This window comes from Panthera onca, chromosome B3 (assembly GCF_046562875.1).
Source record: "Panthera onca isolate mPanOnc1 chromosome B3, mPanOnc1 haplotype 2, whole genome shotgun sequence".
Taxonomy (NCBI): Eukaryota; Metazoa; Chordata; class Mammalia; order Carnivora; family Felidae; genus Panthera; species Panthera onca.
In genome coordinates, this window is record NC_138344.1 from 115,163,400 (window position 1) to 115,186,147 (window position 22,748).

Consider the following 22,748-nt stretch of genomic DNA (forward strand, 5'->3'; position numbering starts at 1 on the left):
ATGTAAATCAATTGGACTAATTAGACAGGTATTACCTATTTAACTTTTTAATTATTTAATTAAAATAATAATGAACTTTATCTTTCTGTCCCATATTTTACTGTTTTCCTTTCCCAATAATACTTCTCTGAACTCCTTACAACCTTTAGAACTTGCTTCTCTTTTTTAATGTAATGGTAAAATTGAGCGGTAAAACATAAAATTCACTTTGACTTGCAGTTTTGCTCGTCTCAGGCCTGCGTGACTCAGAATCTAGGTATGGGTCCAATGTGATGACATCAAGCTAAATGTCATCGTAACAGAAGCATATGAACATGGAGGATTTTACTTCCAACCAGCAGATTTTCAGACTCGTAGAAATTAGTTTCCAGTTCTCCAGAAATGTCTATCCACATGTTTCCATAGGGCTGTTTTGACAGATTAGTTCTTTGTCAGTTAATTAGGTCCTTTGCATCTATGGATTCATCATATAGGCAATCCAGGTCTTAAAAATATTCTAAGGGGTGCCTAGGTGGCTCAGTTGGTTGAGCAACCAACTCTTGATTTCAGCTCAGGTCATGATCCCAGGGTCATGGGATCAAGCCCTGCATCGGATTCTGCAATGAGCATGTAGCCTGCTTATGATTCTCTCTCCCTTTGCCCCTCTCCCCCACTCGCATTCTTTCTCTCTAAAATAAATAAAATAAATAAATAAATAAATAAAAAATATTCTGAAACACATTACATGCTATCGTAATTTTAACCTCTCTTTCTCAGGAAAAATAGTTTAAAATCTATTTTCTTTAATGTTTTTATTTATTTTTGAGACAGAGAGAGACAAAGCATGAGCATGGGAGGGGCAGAGAGAGAGGGAGACACAGAATTTGAAGCAGGCTCCAGGCTCTGAGCTGTCAGCACGGAGCCTGATGCAGGGCTTGAACTCACACACTGTGAGATCATGACCTGAGCCGAAGTCGGACACTCAACCAACTGAGCCACCCAGACACCCCTCAGGAAAAATCATTTTAAAGCACTAAGATAACTTAACTTGTGAAACTGAATTTGGAGTCCACATAAGTTACCACGTAGTAAAGAAATTCAGAAGTCCTGTTTAACTCGGTGTCTTTTTCTGGTAGCATTTTTTTCTTTTGAATTGTGGAGCAGTCTTATTTCCAAAACATGAATCATTTTTCACAGTATTAGTTTTTGTCACAACTAACAAACATCAAACTCTGGTGGCAATCAGTTTATTCACTTTTAGGCCTCGTAGGGCCTCTTCAGAGATCATCAAACAATTTTAGAGAGCAGCATATACATTTCTGTTTTATCGGAATCCTTGTTTTCTTCAACGTATTTCCAAATTAGAGAAGGATATTCTTCTCATCCCACACTTTGAAGATTTGATTTTATGGTAGGCCAACATTTTAACATCTTTTATATGGAAGGCAACAATGATAGCTGTCTTACAGGCGCATGCATAATGAGGCTATCTCCTGTTCTGTAAAATAAAAAATCTCACTAAGTGCCTTTGTACATTTTGAGAACTGAAAAAAGACTAAAATTTTTCATGATGAAAGCCTCAATTTCACAGGTAAACAAGCCACCTCTTGTTAGCAGTGTTAGATACCAAATGTACATGCTACTTAGAAACTATGATATATTCATTTTCTTTGGTAAGATATTTATGGACTGAATGGAACTCGGCAAAACTTAACTTTGTGCTGTCTGGTGAATGTGTAGCTAGACGAACAAGTCTAGTTTGTATTTGGATAAGATACCAATAATCTTTTGTCTTATTTTTGTGTGTGTGTGCTTCCATTAAAATCTTGGTAGAAATCAAGAAGATGAGTTGAAACTCCAGTTTTGAAATCAAAGTACACGAGAGCTGAAGGGGACATTTTTTTACATTTCAATGATTCGAAGCATCATCTACTGTTCCCTAGAAGCAGGATCTTGATGAGAACTGAAGAACTGACTCCACGCTGTAAGGCGTCAGCACGTCTGTCGTGAAACTTTGCCCTTTTGTTTGCCCATCGGACTTTCTAGCTGCAACTTTTGAATCAAGAAACGTTCACTCAATTTCATGGAGCAGTCAAGGGAACTATAATGATAATGAATTTGTTTTTTCCCATGGGGCACCCAAGGCAATTCAGCAGCTATACTTTTCAAGTTAGCATTTGTGTCTTTTGTGGGAGGGACAATAAAGTTTTTATTGATTTAGAAGTACTTGCCTACCTCATCCCAGATTTGTGAGATCATTTCTCTATGTGCTTTCACTTCCCATCTCCACCATGCCCAATCCCAAAGACTGTGCAGTATGTTGTTCTGGTTTTGTATCTCCCTAACCCAGTTGTATGTACGTCTTTCCATTTATTATTTAAGTAACACATTTTGCTTTATTTTTTAGTGAAGTTTGGGACATGCTGGCTTTGGCACTATAATCATACTCATTATCTGACCTCTTAGAAAACATGGTCACAATATTCACAATGTGAAACAACAAACTAGTGCTACCTTCATAAAAAGCAAAACAGTCCGGAGGCAATTGAGCGCAAACCACTAACAGTCATGGTTACAATGCACTTGAGATTCACACTTCAGCTGCATCACTGGGAGTGACCAAAATGGGTGATCCATTACTGTGGAGTGCAAATCATGGTTGCCCACATCGGTGGACAACGGGAAATCAACAGTAGCTACAAAAGATGGGTAGTCTATGCTGTATCTCTTTGACACTAAAAAGCAATGCTGCTTTCAGCCTCTATTCTTTGGGCCACTCTATGAAGTTTGTACTTTTCCTTCAACCTTCTGTACTCATCACTGAAAATCAGGCCTTTTTTCTCAGGGAGAGGGTCTACTGAGACCAGGACTTACAATACTAAAATTGAACACCTGACAGCAAACCGAGAGGGTTGGTCACTCTAGCCAATTAAATAAGATAATACACATAGAGCACTTAGCACGATGCCAAGGACAGAAGTGTTCATTAGGGCCTCAAGGAAGTTGAATCTGGAGTTAGGGCACAGAGATGCTCCGAGGTTTCCCAATGATGGGAACGAACTGGTCCTGCTATATGGAGGCAAGGAAGGAGACTGGGAGAGAGGTGCCCAATAAGGACTCTGAGATGGGTCTAGGTTGGTAGCTTTATTTGTTGTTTATGATTCTCCATCAAGCTGCATATAAAGCTTTAGCTAGGTTTTTTTATGAGGTCCATCGGCAAGGGAGACAGCAGTGGGGCGGCTAGACGCCAGAGAAAGACCACGCTGGAGCTGTTCCTTAACAAATGAAACTTAGAAAAACCTGGGGTACACTATGAGTGTATTAAGTCCTTGCACGGTAGAACTGCCAAAAAAAATTCGGGACACCCTGTGAAATATGAATTTCAGACAAACAGCACTTTTTAAATATAAGTACTTCTCAAATATTATATGGGAAATAAACTAAGCAATTATTCATTTTATTTGAAATTAAAATTTAACTGGGGATATTGTATCTTTACTTGCTAAATCGGATAACTCTATTGCACTGGGCAAGTGGGACTTTATGAAATGTTAACTGATTTTTTTATCACAATATGGGAAAGCCCAGAGATAGAGTGATCAATTGACAGACAACTGAAAAGTTAGAAACTAAAGGTTAAAAATGGTTATAATTGAATAGCAGTATTATAGTGATTTTAATGTACTTTTCCTAAATTCTACTTTTTCTAAATATTGTTATATTAATGTATAATTCAAATAGTATAGTGTTTGTGTTGGGGAGATCTAGAGAAGCACCTAAAGGATGCATTACTCAGAACTAGCTAGCTGTTGTAATTAATACACAAGCCCCAACTTCAGTAGCGAAACCCAATGAAAACTCCTTCCTCACATAAAAGTCAAAATGGGTGTTTTATTTATTTATTTGTTTATTTGTTTATTTATTTATTTAATGGATTCATGGATATTAATTTTATAGTTTGAGCTAAAATCTTATAGTACATTATTTACTAAGCTGCTCAAATATTTCAGCTTTGGCCATTGGTAGTTCTTTCCGTTGACTCCTGGTGCCCCTTTGACATACCCATCAATGTGAATTTACATTTTTTACTTAAATGTTTATTTTTATTATTTTTTATTTTTAAATATAATTAATTGTCAAATTGGCTAACATACAGTGTGTAAAGTATGCTCTTGGTTTTGGGGTAGATTCCCATGGTTCATCGCTTACGTACAACACCCTGTGCTCAACCCAACAAGTCCCCTCACCCTCAATGCCCATCACCCATTTTCCCTTCTCCTGCCCCCTCATCCACCCTCAATTTGTTTTCTGGATTTAAGAGTCTCTTATGGATTGCCTCCCTCCCTCTCTTTTTGTAACTATTTTTTCCCCTCCCCTTCCCCCATGGTCTTCTGTGAAGTTTCTCAAGATACACATATGAGTGAAAACATAAGATATCTGTCCTTCTCTGACTGACTTACTTCACTCAGCATAGTACCTTCCAGTTCAGGCAGCTCTCTTCCAAATGGGATTCAGGGACCCAGGTTACTTCCATATTGTATGGCCTTCATCTTTAATCCAAAGTTGTCATGGGGTTGTTTCTACCTCCATTCCTGCCAGATCAAATGGGAAAATGAGCATGAAGGATTTTAAGTGAAAGAAGTTTGAGTGGGAAGATTTTTATGAGCCCAGGCTGGAAGTTCCATCATCAATTTAACCTACATTCCATCGACCAGAATTTAGTAGTTGATGCCACCAGAGACATGAATGAAAAACTTGAACTGAAGGAGTTACATGTTCCTAGAATGTTTCATGTTTTTATGGCCCCTTAATAAAATTATTCTGAAAGTTATCTAGAAGGAAAAATAAGGGCAAAAACAGTCAAAAACTTCTCAAAATAAAAATGATGATGATGGGGGCGCCTGGGTGGCTCAGTCGGTTAAGCTGAGTCTGACCTCAGCTCAGGTCATGATCTCACGGTTCGGTTCGTGAGTTCGAGCCCCGCATTGGGCTCTGTGCTGACAGCTCAGAGCCTGGAGTCGGCTTCAGATTCTGTGTCTCCCTCTCTCTCTGCCCCTCCCTTGCTCATGCTCTGTCTCTCTCTCTCTCTCAAAAATAAATAAACGTTTAAAAATTTCAAAAGTGATGATGACAAATAAGTGCATGGAGGGGGTATTTTCAGTATCATATATAATATTAAAAGTTTACAATATTGAAATCAGAATGAAACTCATATCAAAAATAGACACACACACACACACACACACACACACACACACACAGAATAGAGTTCAGAAAGTGACTTAAGTATGAATTAGAAATTGCTTTGAGTAGAATAAATGGGCTTTGCTTCCAAAGCCAATATATGACATGCATTCCCTTTAAAGGATCCTACCTGGGGTTTGCACTGACTTTGGCCTCAATGAATTGTTGATGTTTTTCATTATCTGCTAGCCAACACCTCCATCCAGACCTTACTGCCCTTTTATTCAACAATAGGAAGAAGCCACCTGTTTATACTTGGGTGAAGCATGTTCAATGTCTTTGTCTGGGTAGTGGTTACACAGGTATTTACCCATGTAAAAATCCATCAGGCTGTACATTTAAGATTTGTCAAGTTTATTTTAGGTAAATTATACCTCAAAGAAAGATATTTTAAAAAGAAAAAAGTAGAATGACCTTTGAGCATTTATAACCAGGGGATCTGATTAAGCCTGGATAATTAAGAAGGCTTTGCTGGGCAAGTAACATATGAGCTAGAATTTGAAGTGCAAGATGCTGTTAAACAGGCAGAGGGCAAGGCAGACCATTCTGGATAGAAGGGCCAGCATGTATGAAGGCCCCGTATTGTAAAGTGTCTTGTAGAGGCATTCATCTATATGGTCTTTTAGAACTTTTATAGAGCTGTCTTTGACATTTAGATTCTTAAACCATCTGATATTAATTTTTGCGTATAATGTGAGGTATGGGTATAATTTTATTTTCCATCACATAGATAACCAATTATGCCAGCCCTGTTTGTTAACAAATAATCCTTTTCTACTGCTCTGCTATGCTAACTCTATCATATACCACGTTTCAGTATTTGTGTCTCTTTCCAGGCTTTCATTTTATTCAACTAGACTCTTTACATCTCCACCAATGTCACACCATCCTTAATTACTATAGCTGTATAAAGACTCTTCATATCTTGTAGGTATGTCTATTCATCTCTAAGTTTTTCTACAAGAGTGTCTTAGTTATTCTTGGCCTTTCCATAAACATTTTATTTTATTTTACTTTGTTTTATTTTTAAAGACATTTAGAAGGAAATTTATTATATTTACAAGCAAAACTGGTGGCCTATGTTTTCTTTGTTTTGAAACAAAAATATTCAAAATTTGGCATCAGCACTTAATGAGTAATAACAAACTAGAATTATACTGTGATAGGAGTCTCAAAGCACGTTGATCCTTTATACATCTCAGGTTATAGTTTAAAGCTGTGGACGTTTTTCACTAGTTCATTATGAAATTACTACTACTTCCTTTCTCTGCATCTCAATTGCCCTACAAATGTGAAAAAAAGAAAAAAAAAAGAAAAAGAAAAAAGGCAATACAGACCCCAACGGTAGCTCACAGAAATCTTGAAGACTTCAGCCATCTATCCACGTTTACCTATGGCTATTCAATTTTGCAAAAGAATCAAATAACCTCATTTACCAGTACAAGAGAAACATTAGGTAATTTTATACCTTGGAAGATCTAAATTAACTGTGGTAGGATTAATGTGTTAGTGGTTTGCACACTATACAGTTAAATGCTAAAACAGAATGGGCATATGATAATTCCACTTACAGAGAATTTCAAATGAAGAGGAAAGTTTCAGAAGCCATATTATTTAAAGCCGAAGAGAAAACCCCTTACATTTTAATTTCTGCAAATCTCTCAACAACAAAAAAACTATTTCTGAAGAGTCTAACAGACCAACTAAAAGCAGAAGCAGCTTCTTTTCACTCAACCAAGGGGACACGTCTTCAGAAAAAATGAAAATGTAGACAATTACAGCCAAGACTCTGATCAAGATCTATGCAGTTCAGAGTAATGGGGCATAATTTAGAATTATATACTTGGAGCAGTTTGAAGAAGTTCTCTTGGGAAGAGCTGGTGAATTGGCAGATGAAATGTATGCAGTGATGCACAATGTGGAGCAGAAGAGCTGAGTAGACCCCCTCCTCTGAAGATTTTTTTTACAACCAGAACAGGAAACCTGAATAGCTGTGGTTGAAACCGAAGGAAGTATTTTCTTCCTACCAGATGATGTCAGAGAAAGCTGAATGAATGCCTGTAGCCAACTGTAGAGTGTCTGAAAATGTCGTGTTTATTTTCAGTTCATTCTCCTAAGTTTGGGGCTGCTGGGCTTCACAACACTCCCGAGCACTGTCAGCTTCTGTCTTCGTTTCATCTAGCCGACCCAGTTGTGGTGCCACTGCTTTGTCACATTCACCAACTATCGGTGACTCTTTTATCTTAGTATGTGATGCAAAGGAATCCTCCAGTTCCAAACTAATGAATTTCTGCTTGGGGCACAGTATTCAGGTTCCAAAAATAAAATACGAATTGATTGAGAGTCTGATTTTAAAATTAGTCCTTTTAAATACGGTCATTTTCTGGAAGCACAAAGGGACCTTCAACAGCGTGGACTCAAGGTTCTTTCACATACCAACACTGGCTTTCTTCCCTTCATCCATTATTCCCCAACAGGGCTGTGCTTTATAATTCTCTGGTAGACATATCTCTGTGCTTTCTTCTGGGACCAGCCTTCTCCACTTCTATTTCCCCAGGCCTGACTATAGCATAAGCTACCAAACCCAGAAGTTTACTTGTAACTTACTAAACAGTCTTAGAAAATGTAAAGTCTTCTATCCAAGGTTAATCCAAATATCTGCAATCACTACCTCTCCCCGACCCTAAACATTTTAGAATTAGCTTTTAAGGGGTGCCTGGATGGCTCAGTCAGTGAAGTGTCCAACTCTTGATTCCGGCTCAGGGCATAATCTCAGTCGTGAGATAGAGCTGGTGTTGGACTCCACGCTCAATGTGGAGCCTGCTTAGGATTCTCTCCTTCTGCCCCTCTCCCCCTTGCACATGCACTCACTCTCTCTCAAAAAAATAAAAATAAAAATAAATTTAAAAAAATAGAATTAACTTTAAAAAACTTTTTTCTTATTTAAGTTTATTTATTTACTTTGAGAGAGAGTAAGCACAAGCAGGGGAGGAGCAGAGAGAAGGAGAGACAGAATCCCAAGCAGGCTCCACACCATCAGTGCACAGACTAATGTGGGGCTCGAACTCATGAACCGTGAGATCATGACTTGAGCTGAGATCAAGAGTTGGATGCTTAACCAACTGTGCCACTCAGGATCCCCGAAAAAGAATTAACTTTTAAGATCAGAAAAACATTTATTGGATTTTGATTGCAATTGCATTGAAAAATACAAGTATTTGAGAGAGAACTGACAGCTTTATGATAATGTTTTCCAATCCACGAACATGGTGTATCTCTTGTTTTATTTGGGCAACTTTAATTCATTAAAGGTTTATCATTTTTTTTTCAGTGAAAGTGTTGTGTGTCTTCTGTTAGCTTTTCCTAGGTATTTATATTTTTGAAGTTTCCATAAATATTATTTTTACTGTTTCTTGTTGCTAAATAAAAATGTAATAATTTGTGTAATTACATTTTACCTAACAGACTTGCTAGATACTCTTTAATAATTTGTCTTTAGATTATTTTGGATTGTCTACAAAGAAAATCATGTCATTTATGAATTATGACCATTTTATTTACTTCTTTACAATACTTATAAATTTATTTATTTCCTTGCCTTACTGTGTTGGCCTGGGACCCCAGAACAATGATTAATGGAAGTAGTAACAGATAACCTGTATCTTCTAATAAATCTTAAGGAGAATGCTTCATTTTTTTCAGAGGTAAATATGATATTTGTTGTAGGGTTAATTTTGTTGCAGCAGGAAATTTCCTTTTATTTTTAATTTGCTAACAATTTTTTTAAAAGTCATGAAAGAGTGTTGAAATTTAACTAAGTAGTTGTATAACCTGAACTGGTTATATGGTCTTCTTTAATCTGTTAATGTTGGAAATTATATCAATTGATTTTCAAATGTTGAACCAATGTTGCATTACCAGAATAAATTAAACTTAGTCATAATGTAGTATGTCTTTTATATGTTGCTAAATTCAGTTTGCTAATATTTTATTTAAAAATTTTAAATCCATGTTCATTATTGAGCATTGCCTATAATTTTCTTTCTTATTTTCTCTTTCTTGGATTTTAATTATCATGATTATACCATTCTCTTAAAATAAATTATAAAGTATTCTCTCTTTTATAAGTTTCTGGAAGAGCTGGTTTAAGATTGGAATTATCTATTTCTTGACTGTCAGGTAGAATTCAACACAATCATTCAATAGGATCTTGTTGATTTTCTGGCTGGTAGTTCTATCAGTTTCTGAGATGGGCTGTTTAAGTCCCCAGCTGTAATTGTGGTTTGTCTATTTCTCCTTTCAGCTAGATCAGTTTTTGCTTCATGTAATTTGAAGCTCTGAAGTTGAGTGCATACACATTTAGGATAATTATATCTTCTGTTAAGAGTTGAATTGTGTCATCCAAAAAGATATGTTGAAGTCATAACTCCTGGTATCTGTGAATTTGACCTCACTTGGAAATAGATGTAATCAGGTTATAATGAGGTCACGTTGGATTAGGGTCGGGTTTATAAGAAGAAAAAAAATTGGACACAGACACAGGGAGAAGGCAGCTATGTGATGAAAGAGGCAGAAATTGAAGTGATGCATCTACAAGCCAAGGAATGCCAAAGGTTGCCAGAAAACACGAGAAGCTAGAAGGCAAAAAGAAGGATTCTCCCCTACACGTTTCAGAGGGAGCATGGCCTTGCCAACACCTTAATTTCAGGATTTTACCCTCCAAAACTGTGAGATAATAATATATTGTTTTAAGCCACCCAGTTTGTGGTACTTAGGAAACTAATGTATCTTCCTAGTGGACTGATCCTTTATCATTGTGTAATATTCCTCTTTGTCTCTAGTAATATCCTTTGCTTTGAAATCTACTTTATCAGATATTAATATGCCACTCCTGGTTTTTTAGATCAATGTTTGCATCGTAAATCTTTTTCAATCATTTTTTTCAACCTACCTATTTCATTGAATTTGAAGTGAATTTCTTGTACACAGCATATTTTTAAGTGATGTTTATTTATCCATCCCACTTATCTTTGCCTTTTAACTGGTGTATTTAGACCACACTCAAGGTGATGTTGTTAATGCTTAAGTCTGCAATTTTATTATTTGTTTTTGTTTCCACTAGTTCTCATTCCTTTGTTTCTTTTTCTTGCCTTTCTGTGGGTTATTTGAACATTTTTTTTAAATGTAGTGTGTTTGATGGGGCGCCTGGGTGGCTCAGTTGGTTAGGCGGCCGACTTCGGCTCAGGTCATGATCTTGCGGTCCGTGAGTTCTAGCCCCGCGTCGGGCTCTGTGCTGACAGCTCAGAGCCTGGAGCCTGCTTCCTATTCTGTGTCTCCCTCTCTCTGACCCTCCCCTGTTCATGCTCTGTCTCTCTCTGTCTCAAAAATAAATAAACGTTTAAAAAAAAATTAAAAAATAAATGTGGTGTGTTTGAGTGGATCTCTTTGTATACTTTTCATAGTGGTTGCTCTAAATATTACAATATAAATATATGACTTATTATGTTCTGCTGGCATCAACATTTGAGCATTTATAGTGAAGTTTAGTAACCTTACTTCTATTTAGGTCCCTTTGCCTTCTCCACTTTCAAATATCATTGTCTTGAGTATCAGGTGGTGTTACAGTTTTTGTTTCAGTCATCAAATATGACTTCTAGAACTCAGGAGGAGGAGGACAGTCTACTGTATGTACCCATATTTCTAATCTTCCCATTGTTCTTCCTTCCTGATGCTCCAAGATTCCTTCTTTTATCATATCTTGTCTCTTTGAAGACGTTCCTTTAGCTAATAAGGGTAGGTCTGCTAGAGACCAATGCTTGGCATTTTCTTTCCTTCAAAAGTGTCTTTATTTCCTCTTCATTCCTGAAGGATAGTTCCACAGGAAATAGAATTCACGGTTGACAGTTCTGTTCTTTCACCACTTGAAAAATGCACCACTTCCTTCTGGGCCTGCATATTTTTTATGAGACATCTTCTGTCATTGGAATTAGTGTTCTTTATAGGGAATGCATCATCTGGAAGCTGCCTTGGCCCTTCTGGCCAACCTGGTAGTTCTCAAGCCTCAGCAAGTACCCGCAGCCTGGGTGATTAACTAAATCTTTCTTCGTGTATCTATAGATCAGGCATTCTTTTCGAAAACAAAGCCCATCTACACATCACCAAATTCTCTTGCACAAACCTCCCTCCCCTCTGGGCACCAAGGAACTAGACCCCCTTGCACAATCTCCAAGCTGAGATAACATCTGTAGCTGGCACCATCAAGTCTCCATGCAATCAAAAAATGCTATGGATTGGGGCACCTGGGTGGCTCATTCAGTTAAGCATCCGACTCTTGATTTTGGCTCAAGTCATGATCTCATGGTCGTAAGCCTGCTTAAGATTCTCTCTCTCTCTCTCTCTGCCTACCCCCCTCACTCTCTCTCTCAAATAATAAATAAATAATAAATAAATAGAGTAATGTTACAGATCAATGCACTCTCTTTACTGATTAACTGCCCTAAACTCCTTTAAAAACCCCTGCACCAGGCAGAAACCTTAAAGCTGGCCTTTGGACAAGATTCTGCCTCTTCCCCAGATTGCCAGACGCCTGAAAAAAGCTCAAACTCTTTTTCAAACAAAACTCTTGAGTATTGGCTTTTTGAGTAATGGGCAGTCAAACTTGGGTTTTGGTAACAATTTCTATTTTCAAGATTTTTTTTCTTTTTCTGAAGTTTCCATAAGTTTAATTATGCTGTGTGTTGGAGTAGACCTCTTCGGATTTGTTCTGTTTGGGATTTGTTCATCTTGAATATATAGGTTTGTGTCTTTTGCCAAATGTGGGACGTTTTCAGCTATTATTTCTTTGAATACTCTTTCAGTCTCACTCTCTTTTTCTGGGACTCTGATACGAATGTTTGCATTGTCTCACAGGTCCCTGATCCCCTGAAGCTCTATTCTTCTTTTTCCCTCAGCCTATCTTACCTCTTGTTCATACTGGGTAAGTTCTATCGATTTGTGCTAAAGTTCACTGCGTCTATCCCTGGTCATCTTCATTCTACTATTTAACCCAGCAATATAAAAGAAATTTTTAATTGTATTTTTCAGTTCTATAATTTTAATGTTTCTTTTTATATAACTTGTTTCTTTGCTCACATTTTCTGTTTTTTTCTTGTTTGAAAAGAATTTGTAATGATTGTTAAAGCACTTTACAATGGCCTCTTTAAAAATCCTTGTCAGATAATTCCAACATCTGATTCATTTCCATATTGGTATTAGATGATCGTTTTTTCTCATTGAAGTTGTGATTTTCTTGGTTCTTGGTATGATGAGTGATTTTCAATTATACCCTGGACATTTTGCCCATTATGTTAAAAAAAAACAACAAAAAAACAACTCTGGTCCCTATTTAAACACTTTATTTTAACAGGCATTTACCTTGTTTAGGTTTAGCATGCAAGTTCTATCCAACTTTTGTGAGCTGTAGTTTCAGTGACAGTTTAATTTTCAGAGCCTTTGTGGTATTATTTTGGTCTACTTGCTTTTTTCAGGTGACACTGGGATTCCCACTTGTTCCTGCTGTTGCTGCCTAAGAAAACAGAAGGATTTGTGCAGACTGGGCCATCTAGTGTCCTCCAGCAAGGAGAAGGGAGCCTTAGTTCTACAGGGACAAAGAAGCTTCCTGGCTGGGCAGCTTGTTGTGGTGGGGTCCCTCTTGCTGATGACCTGTCCTCCCACCCCAGTGTCTCTGGATGGAGAAGGGAAATCTCAGGCCCATGAAGACAAAAAGGTGTGCCATGCCTTGCTACTGTTGTGACAGTGCCTCTCCTGTTCATGTTATGTGGCCTCTCTAGTGTCTCTGACTAGGAGAGGGCAGTCTCAGGCCCACAAGGACAAAGACAACTTTCCTGCTTGGGATGCAAATTGTGATGGGGGCCAGCGGTCCAGTGCTGCTCAGCTGTCCCAGTATCTCTTGATGGGGGAAGTGAATCTCAGGCCCAGAAAAGTGCTATCCCTAACCACTAATCATTAGCAGGGCTCCTTGCCAGTGATGCCAGGCTCGCTGGGTGGTGTTTTCCTGTTTGATACTGGTGGGGAGACGGCAGGGGGAAGGGGAATGGGAAGTGGTGAATGAGCCAACCTGGGCTACTTGCTGTTGCTAAGTTGGGTGTTCAGAAACACTGGGTCTGAGGTGCCGTTGGGTGAGGTGTTTGTAAAATACGCTGCTGCTGGGTATTGAGATTCCAAACCAGTTTGCCATCTTTTTACAACCTTTTATTAGAGTTCTACTTTGGCTACCTTTTGTGTTACTTCCAGGGTCTATAGATGTATTTAGTGGGAAGGAGCAGGGAGAAACAAATCTACACCATCTTATGTGAACTGGAAATTATTTACTTATTCAGTTCTCTTACCATTTGTAGACTATTCAGGTTTTCTATTCATTCTAAAATCAGCTTTGGTAAGTTAAGTTTTCTAGGACTTTATTAATTTCATCTAAGTTTTCAAATGTGCTGTCAAAAAGCTTTCACTTTATTGTCTTTAAATCTCTATAGTTATAAAGAATTACCTATTTTTTTTAAGATTTTATTTTTAAGTAATCTCCAAAACCCAATGTGGAGCTTGAACTCACAGCCCTAAAATCAAGAGTCACATGCTCTATCAACTGAGCCAGCTAGGCATCCCAACAGTTATCTATTTTATAAGCCCTTTTTTTTAAATGTTTATTTACTTAATTTTTTAATGTTAATTTATTTTTGAGAGAGAGGGCATGAGCAGTGGAGGGGCAGAGAGAAAGGGAGACACAGAAGTTGAAGCAGGCTCAGAGCCTGATGCGGGGCTCGTACTCACAAACCATGAGATCATGACCCAAGCCCAAGTCAGTAGTTTAACCGACTGAGTCACCCAGGCGCCCCTATTTATGAGAGAGAGAGACAGAGTGCAAATTGGGGAAGGGCAGAGAAAAAGGGAGACACAGAATCTGAAGCAGGCTCCAGGCTCTGAGCTGTCAGCACAGAGCCCAACGCCGGGCTCGAATCTACCAACCATGAGATCATGACCTGAGCTGAAGTCAGAAGCTTAACCAACGGAGCCACTCAGGTGCCCCATAAGTCTTTCTGAATAGCTAGTTTATACCTTTGATGAGTCTTTCAACTTTATGTTAATTTATTAATTTCCTCCACTCTGCCTTTCTTTGGGTTTGTTCTCAATTCTTTTCCAAATTTCTTAAATTGGAGACTTAGCTTATTAATTTTCAGCCTTTCTTCTTTTCCAATATATGTATCGTTTAAGACTATAAATATCCCTATAAACCCAGCAGTACTTACACAGAAAGTTTTGATATATAACATGTGGTCTCCTATAGAGGAGGGATGCCAGCTTCACCCAAAGTTTTGATGTGGAGACTGATGACACCACACATATACTGAGAGTATGAAAAAGTTTATTCCTGACATAATAAGGTTTTCTGGGGAGTAAGGTAAGCTTGAAAGCAGCTCCAAAGATGGCTTGAGAGAGCAGGAAGGGGCAACTGGCTTGGGATTTTATGGTGGTTAAGGGGTGGGTTTGAGGTGAGAGTTCCCACAGGTTGACTAGAGCTTGTGTGGCTTGAATGTATCAGAGGAAGGAAAGAACATCCAAACTTTCTTATCTCCTTGCCCAGCAGTGAGACGAAGGCGAAGGAGTGGTGGAGCCTGAAAATCATCAGCAAACATCACCGATGGAGTCAGACTCTTTATGGCACATAATATTACCACTATAATTTATTTCTAAATATTGTTAGTGCCATCATGACTTCTTCTTTGACTAAGAGTTGTTTAGAAGTATGTGTGTATATTCTAAAGTATCTAACTACACGGTGTTTTCGCTGTATTTAAAAACTTCTAACTAGAGGTGCCTGAGTGGCTCAGTCAGGTAAGCGGCGGACTTCGGCTCAGATCATAATCTAGTCATTTGTGGCTTTGAGCCCCACATCAGGCACCACGCTGACAGTGTGGAGCCTGCTTGGGATTCTCTCTCTTCCCCTCTCTCTGCCCCTCCCTGGCTTGTGCTGTCTCTCTCACTCTCTCTCTCAAAATAAATAAACTTTAAAAAATAAAAATAAAAATTCCTAACTAAACCACATCATGATTGGGGAATGTGGGAGTATGTTAATTTTGATATGTTTCACAAGAATTTTAAAGGAATTTTAATTCTCAAATTTAGAATGTAATGTTTGAGTTACTTTTCTCCGCTTGTTTTAAAAATTATCCTTTTCTTTGTTGTCTACGATTTCACCATGACTTGTCAAAGTTTTCTTTTATTTATTTTATTTATTCTATTTGTGATACAGGAAGGCTTTGTGTGTGTTTCTCATAAAATGTGGAAAATTCTCTGTCATTATCTCTTTGAAGATTGCCTCTTCCTCCTTTTCTGCTATTTCTGTTTTAGACTTTGAATAGATACTTCTTGGAACTTGTTGCTCTAGCCTCCTTATCTAATATTTCTTTCATTTTTCCATTTTCTGGATAATTTGAATTCTGGGTAATTTCTTCCAATGTACCTTTCAGTACACCAATTTTCTCTAAACTGTTCTAACATGCTCCACTGAGTTTTATCAGTCTAATTATTTTATTTTTCATTTCTAGAAATTCTTGCTGGCTGTTTTCCAAATCTTAGTGGTCTCCCTTCAAATTCTTTTATTCTTTGAGCACATTTTGAGCTTTTAAATTTTTCTTTAAATATATTAAGTATGTTTATTTTATAATCTATGCATGACAATTTGAATATGTTAAGTCTTTTGGGGCCTAATACAACTGTTGTTTCTTTGGCTGTCACTTATGGGGCCTTATTTCTGCCCTATTATCTGTTTTTCCTAGAGCTGTTTATTTGTTCATTCGTTCATTCATGCATTCATTTGTTCATTCATTCATTTTGGAATCTTTGGGAATGCTTTGGGATTTCGTTGAAGTCGCATTCCTGCAAAGAAGATTTGCTTTTGCTTAAGGGCACTATACCAACCTGGATACATTAAATTATCTATTGAAAGTTTTTAGAGATTTCTAGGAGTCACACAGATTGTATGCATTTGGCCTCAAACCGACTTTGGGCATGCCTGTTATTATAAATTCTCATGGGAGATTACCTACCTCTCCTTTGTTACAAGTTTGAGACAAGTAACTTTCACCCCTCTCCTCCTTTTTTTGTAGAAGGTTTGTTTCTCATTTTCCTTTTGGGTTCTAGCTTTATGAAGAGATCTCCTGTTAGACTTCTGAGGTCCGACTTCACTCCTGTTCCCTGGCATAACACAGGCACTGAAACCCCCAAAGATCAAAATCTCCAGGGATTAGGAGAAATCCCTTTAGGAGAAATTAGGGATTAGGAGAAATTTCCCATTAGGGAAAAAGCAGACCTGGGTGCTCTCTTACTTCTTGGGAGTTTCTCCTAGTACTACTTTTGGCCTCTGTAAATCCTTTCATTTGTCTCAACTCAGAAAATCTTTAAACAAATTTTTTAAAACAGACTTTTTTTTTTTTTAAGTTTTAGATTCACAGCAAAATTGAGCATACAGTACAGAGAGTTCCCACATACCCTCTGCTTCCCTCCCGTGCCACAACCTCTCACTTCTCTGATGGATCTCACTAAAGTTGTTAATTTTTCAGTTTATTTAGCGTTTCCCTTGTTGTTGAGACAGAATGCAACTTCCAAGCTTCCAAGCTTCCTCACATGGGAGACCAGAAACCAGAGTTTTACTTTTCTTTTTTATGGTTTCTCAGTGGTCTCCCCTCATCTACGGTCAACAATTTTTAAAGATATCTTATTTACAGTTTTAATTACTTCAGTCTAAAAGGGTTATTCCAGGTATCTAGTTGGCCAAAGTATCCAAAATGGAAATCCTTATTATTTTCTTTTGAATCAGAATTGTTAGCTTTCTAATTTGGCAATTTACATTGCAACTATCCAATTTATACTGCAACTATCACTTTGAGAGTTCTTGTTTCTCCTCACGCTGACCTAGGCGTACCTTGAACACAGTCTGAACATCTTTACCTATATTACCTACTTCGTTGTATCTCATCTTTATCTAAATGCCTATCGTTACTAACATTTTATTGATTTGTAAGAGTTTATTATTATAAACCTCGTTTGCCATATCTTATCTATTGTATCTTTTCCCCAGGTACTCAGTTTCCTGTGGTTTTTTTTTTTACCTTAAATTTGACGTATTTCCTATTCCTAAGTTCCAACTCAAAAATTCTAATTCACCAGGTTTGAAGTAAGCTCTAAGAATATGTATTTTAAAGAAATACTCGGGGCGCCTGGGTGGCGCAGTCGGTTAAGCGTCCGACTTCAGCCAGGTCACGATCTCGCGGTCCGTGAGTTCGAGCCCCGCGTCAGGCTCTGGGCTGACGGCTCGGAGCCTGGAGCCTGTTTCCGATTCTGTGTCTCCCTCTCTCTCTGCCCCTCCCCCGTTCATGCTCTGTCTCTCTCTGTCCCAAAAAAAAAAAGTTGAAAAAAAGAAGAAATACTCAGCTGTTACTGTGAACCACATCCTGCAAAAATACTAATAGATACTATTAGTTTCATAGATCATTAGATAAATCAAAAAAAAGGTACTGTGACTCCAAGACTGCTAGTCTTCACACTATACCAGTTACACCTTTCTGACCCCATTTTGGTTCTTGCTTCCTTCTTTCTCCATCCAATTTTCACAAGACACTACCCATTACTACAAACATGAAAATCCTGTGGCAGATAAGAGAAGTATAAGCTGCTTTTCTAGTAGACATGAAGTCATTAAGACTGCAGACCTTGGGGCGCCTGGGTGGCTCAGTCGGTTGAGCATCCGACTTCAGCTCAGGTCATGATCTCGCAGTTCATAAGTTCGAGCCCCTCATCGGGCTCTGTGCTGACAGCTCGGAGCCTGGAGCCTGCTTCGGATTCTGTGTCTCCCTCTCTCTGCCCCTTCCCCGCTCATGTTTTGTCTCTCTCTATCTGTCAAAAATGAATAAACATAAAAAAAAAAAAATTATAAAAAAAAAAAAAAAGACTGCAGACCTTAACACCAGACAGATCTGGGTTCAAGTCCTGGCTCACAGGATTATTTTTCAGCTGCTGTGTGATCTTAGCCATGATTACATAAGGAGGTTAATCTCTTTATGCCTCAGTTGTCTCATTGGTAACATGTAAATAATCAAGACACTTAAGCTCACAGTCAGAATAGAGATTAATGGAATAATATTTGAAAAGCAGAGGCTTCGAAGCATAGTAAGTGACCGATCACTAAATAGTAGCACTTCTGTGTTACTATTTTTTTGCTGAGCTTATGAGAATTTGCTCTAATTTTTGTACCAAGGTCAGGGCTACAGTTCTGCCTCAGATGCAGGTAATAAATATATTATCTGGAAAGAATTAAAAACCAACTGAGTAAAAGTCTGCCTGCTTTTTTAAAAAATTAATTTTTTTTTTTTTTTTTTTTAATTTTAGAAAGAGAACGCACGAGCGGGGAAGAGGGGCAGAGGGGGAGAGAGAGAATCTTAAGCAGGCGCCAAGAGTCCAAGAGCTGGACAGTCAACTGACTGAGCCACCCAGGCGTCCCAAAGTCTGCCAGCTTTTTCTCGTTACTATATAAATCTGGAATTCTAAACAAAGTACTATTCCCCGAATATTTTTTGTTGTTGTTGGACTAGGTTCTAAATAATTGCCATGGCTGCTGTTAAGTTTTTATTATACGTGACCTTCAAGGTAGCACTTTTGTTGCTTATTCTTCAGGAAACATTGCATTCTACATGGAGGTTAACAATGAGAGCTCTGGCCCTTGCCATTCAGACTAGCTTCATTCATTCATTCATTCATTCATTCATTCATTCATTTACATCCTAGTTAGCATATAGTGCAACAATGATTTCAGGAGTAGATTCCTTAATGCCCCTTACCCATTTAAACATCCCCTCTCCCACAACCCCTCCAGCAACCCTCTGTTTATTCTCTATATTTAAGAGTCTTTTATGTTTTGTCCCCCTCCCTGTTTTTATCTTGTTTTTGCTTCCCTTCCCTTATGTTCATCTGTTTTGTATCTTAAAGTCTTCATATGAGTGAAGTCATATGATATTTGTCTTTCTCTGACTAATTTTGCTTAGCCTAATGCCCTCTAGTTCCATCCACGTAGTTGTAAATGGCAAGATTTCATTCTTTTTGATTGCTGAGTAATACTCCATTATGTGTGTGTGTGTGTGTGTGTGTGTGTGTGTGTGTGTGTGTGTATATATACACACCCCATCTTCTTTATCCATTCATCCACTGAGGGACATTTGGGCTCTTTCCATACTTTGGCTATTGTTGGTAGAGCTGCTATAAACATTGGGGTGCATGTGTCCCTTCAAAACAGCACACCTGTATCCCTTGCATAAATACCCAGCAGTGCAACTGCTGGGTCGTAGGGTAGTTCTATTTTTAATTTTTTGAGGAACCTCCATACTGTTTTCCAGAGTGGCTGCACCAGTTTGCATTCCCACCAGCAGTGCAAAAGAGATCCTCTTTCTCCGCATTCTCACCAACATCTGTTGTTGCCTGAATTGTTAATGTTAGCCATTTTGACAGGTGTGAGGTGGTATCTCATTGTGGTTTTGATTTGTATTTCCCTGATGATGAGTGATGTTGAGCATTTTTTTTTTTGTGTCGGCTGGTCATCTGGATGTCTTCTTTGGAGAAGTGTCTATTCATGTCTTTTGCCCATTTCTTTACAAGATTATTTGTTTTTGAGTTTGATAAGTTCTTTATAGATTTTGGATACTAACCCTTTATCTGATATGTCATTTGCAAATATCTTTTCCCATTCCATTGGTTGCCTTTTAGTTTTGCTGATTTGCACAAATTAGTTTTGCACAGCTTTGCTGTGCAGAAGCTTTTTATTTTGATGAGGTCCCAATAGCTCATTTTTGCTTTTGTTTCCCTTGCCTCTGGAGACGTGTTGAGTAAGAAGTTGCTGCGGCCGAGGCCAAAGAGGTTTTCGCCTGCTTTCTCCTCGAGGATTTTGATGGCTTCCTGTCTTACATTTAGGTCTTTCATCTATTTTGAGTTTGTTTTTGTGGATGGTGTAAGAAAGTGGTCAAATTTCATTTCTCTGCATGTCGCTGTCCAGTTTTCCCAACACCATTTGCTGAAGAGACTGTCTGTATTCCATTGGATATTCTTTCCTGTTTGTCAAAGATTAGTTGGCCATACGTTTGTGGGTCTATTTCTGGGATCTCTATTCTGTTCCACTGATCTGAGTGTCTGTTTTTGTGCCATCCATGCATTCATTTTGAGAGTAAGTTTGTAAGGGTTCATAATCATTCAAACTAACTTTGGGTGTAGTTTGTTTCTCCAATTCATATACCACACATTCTGGTGTTCAAACAAAAAATTCAAATAATGATAGCACAGTGATTGTAAAGACAAAGATACATTACTTCAACTCTGTCATTGTATGTGATAGTGAGGTTTTTATTTGTACTTAAGGGGTGCTTGGGTGGCTCAGTCAATTGAGTGTTGGACTTCGGCTCAGGTCATGATCTCGCGGTCTGTGAGTTCGAGCCCCACGTCGGGCTCTGTGCTGACAGCTCAGAGCCTGGAGCCTGCTTCAGATTCTGTCTCCCTCTCTCTCTGCCCCTCCCCCACTCATGTGCGCGCGCTCTCTCTCTCTGTCAAAAATAAATAAAAATGTATTTGTACTTAAAATTTTAGATTATAGAGATATTTAAAAGTTGCTAGAATTGATCCTGAAGAAATAAAGACATGGCAGTTTGCCAATTTTTGAATTTTGTTGTGAAATTGGATTTTCATGCATCTCTGCTTATCCTTTTGTTTAAAACTTCTCTTGGGACGCCTGGATGGCTCTGGCGGTTGAGCGTCCAACTCTTGATTTCAGCTCAGGTCATGGTCCTAGGGTTGCGGGATGTAGCCCTATGCAGGCTCTGTGCTGGGCCTGGAGCCTGCTTAAGATTCTCTCTCTCCTTCTGCCCCCCTCCCCCACGCCCACTGGCTCTCTTTTTCAATTTAAAACTTCTCTTAGGGGCACCTGAGTGGCTCAGTCAGTTAAGCTTCTGACTCTGGCTCAGGTCATGATCTCATGGTTTGTGGGTTGGAGCCCCACACCAGGCTCTGTGCTGACAGCTCAGAGCCTGGAGCCTGCTTCGGATTCTGTGTCTCGCTCTCTCTCTCTGCCCCTCCTGCATTCACGCTCTCGCGCTCTCTCTCTCTCTCTCTCTCAAAAATAAACATTAAAATTTTAAAAAAAAATAAAAATAAAAAATAAAAAAATAAAACTTATCTTACTAGTTTATCTTGCTTCATGTGAAAACTTTTGAAGTGAAAATTAATGAGAAATTAATAACAAGTCTTGCTATACTGTCCATTAAACAACAGTATGTGAAAATGAATTCTCATAAAGCCATTGACAAATCTGCAAAAGTCAAGGCCCAAACAGAAACTGTAATGTTATTCTTTACTATGATAAACTAATATGAAGGCACAAGTTTTACTACACACACACACACACACACACACACACACACACACACGTAACAAGTGTTAACCTATTCTTTCTCTCCTTTTTCTGCTCTCTATATATTTTACTTTTTAAAACTTTTTCAATTATATGATTACAAAGGGAAGTTCAATAAAAGAAAATATCCACTTTTTTCAAAGCTTTTGAAATGGAATTTTCACTTTTATTTATTTTTACTGACATGACATACTGTAAGGTTCAAAAAAAGAAACGTTCACTGTTTACATGTTTTCTGGCCATTATTATTATTTACTTCATCTCATGATTATTCCTAAAAATAACTCTGTCATCAAGAGGAAGAAATGTTAAAAAAAAAAAAGAATTAATCTACGCCAGCTGTCAAATACCCTAGATAGAACACTGGGTTTAATCCAAAAATAAGTGGAGTCTACTTCCAGAGCAGCCCAGTTACATTTTTCCCTGTCAAGCATCAGGGTTCCCACCTCACCTTCCTGTGTCCTTTCTGTTCATTCTTCTCTCTCTTCTCTTTCTCTTCATTGCCTCACCCAGCTCTGAAGTGCTGTTTTAATATGATGGACCCAGTGATAGTGGAACTGGCTCTGCGGTGAATTCATCAGAGAACAGGCTGCACAGGAAACTGAATGAAAGCCCGTGTATCACAAACCAGAAGACCAGGAAAGGTCAGAAAAGGATGCTTTATTAGGTAGCAGAGTACTGGGCTCAATTTCCTGTTGTGAGGACTCTGAATGGGGAGCATCTAGATGTCTCCACAAACTGTTTAAAGGAGCAGTCCTGTGATGGGGAAAGTGATGTGGTGGGGGAGGCCGATGATATGGGGCGGAAAAGAGAACCTAAACCAAAGGCACCACAAGAAAGAGAAACGCTTTTTCAAAACCACAATGATAAAATTCCTTTTTTTTTTCCGCCAATGCTTTCTTGTCCTGAGAGTTGGCGGGGGTGCCATATATCCAAACAATACCAAAATGACAGAAAAAGTCAGTAGGTCTGGGTCAAAAATACTCATGGAAAATTCAAAAAAGAAATTTAAAAAGTAATAAATATGTAA

At 38.3% G+C, this 22,748-nt stretch overlaps 1 long non-coding RNA gene across 4 annotated transcripts in view; it reads right to left on the reverse strand.

Annotated features, from left to right (window-relative positions):
* Nucleotides 1–22,748, reverse strand: part of LOC132670053 (uncharacterized) — a 56,071-nt gene that overhangs the window by 8,640 nt on the left and 24,683 nt on the right. For 3 of the 4 annotated variants that reach the window (XR_013556033.2, XR_009606400.3, XR_013556032.2), the window contains one exon: nt 4,440–4,571. This is a non-coding gene — a long non-coding RNA (uncharacterized LOC132670053). The remainder of the gene's footprint in view (nt 1–4,439; nt 4,572–22,748) is intronic. The other variant, XR_013556034.2, reaches the window with a different exon arrangement.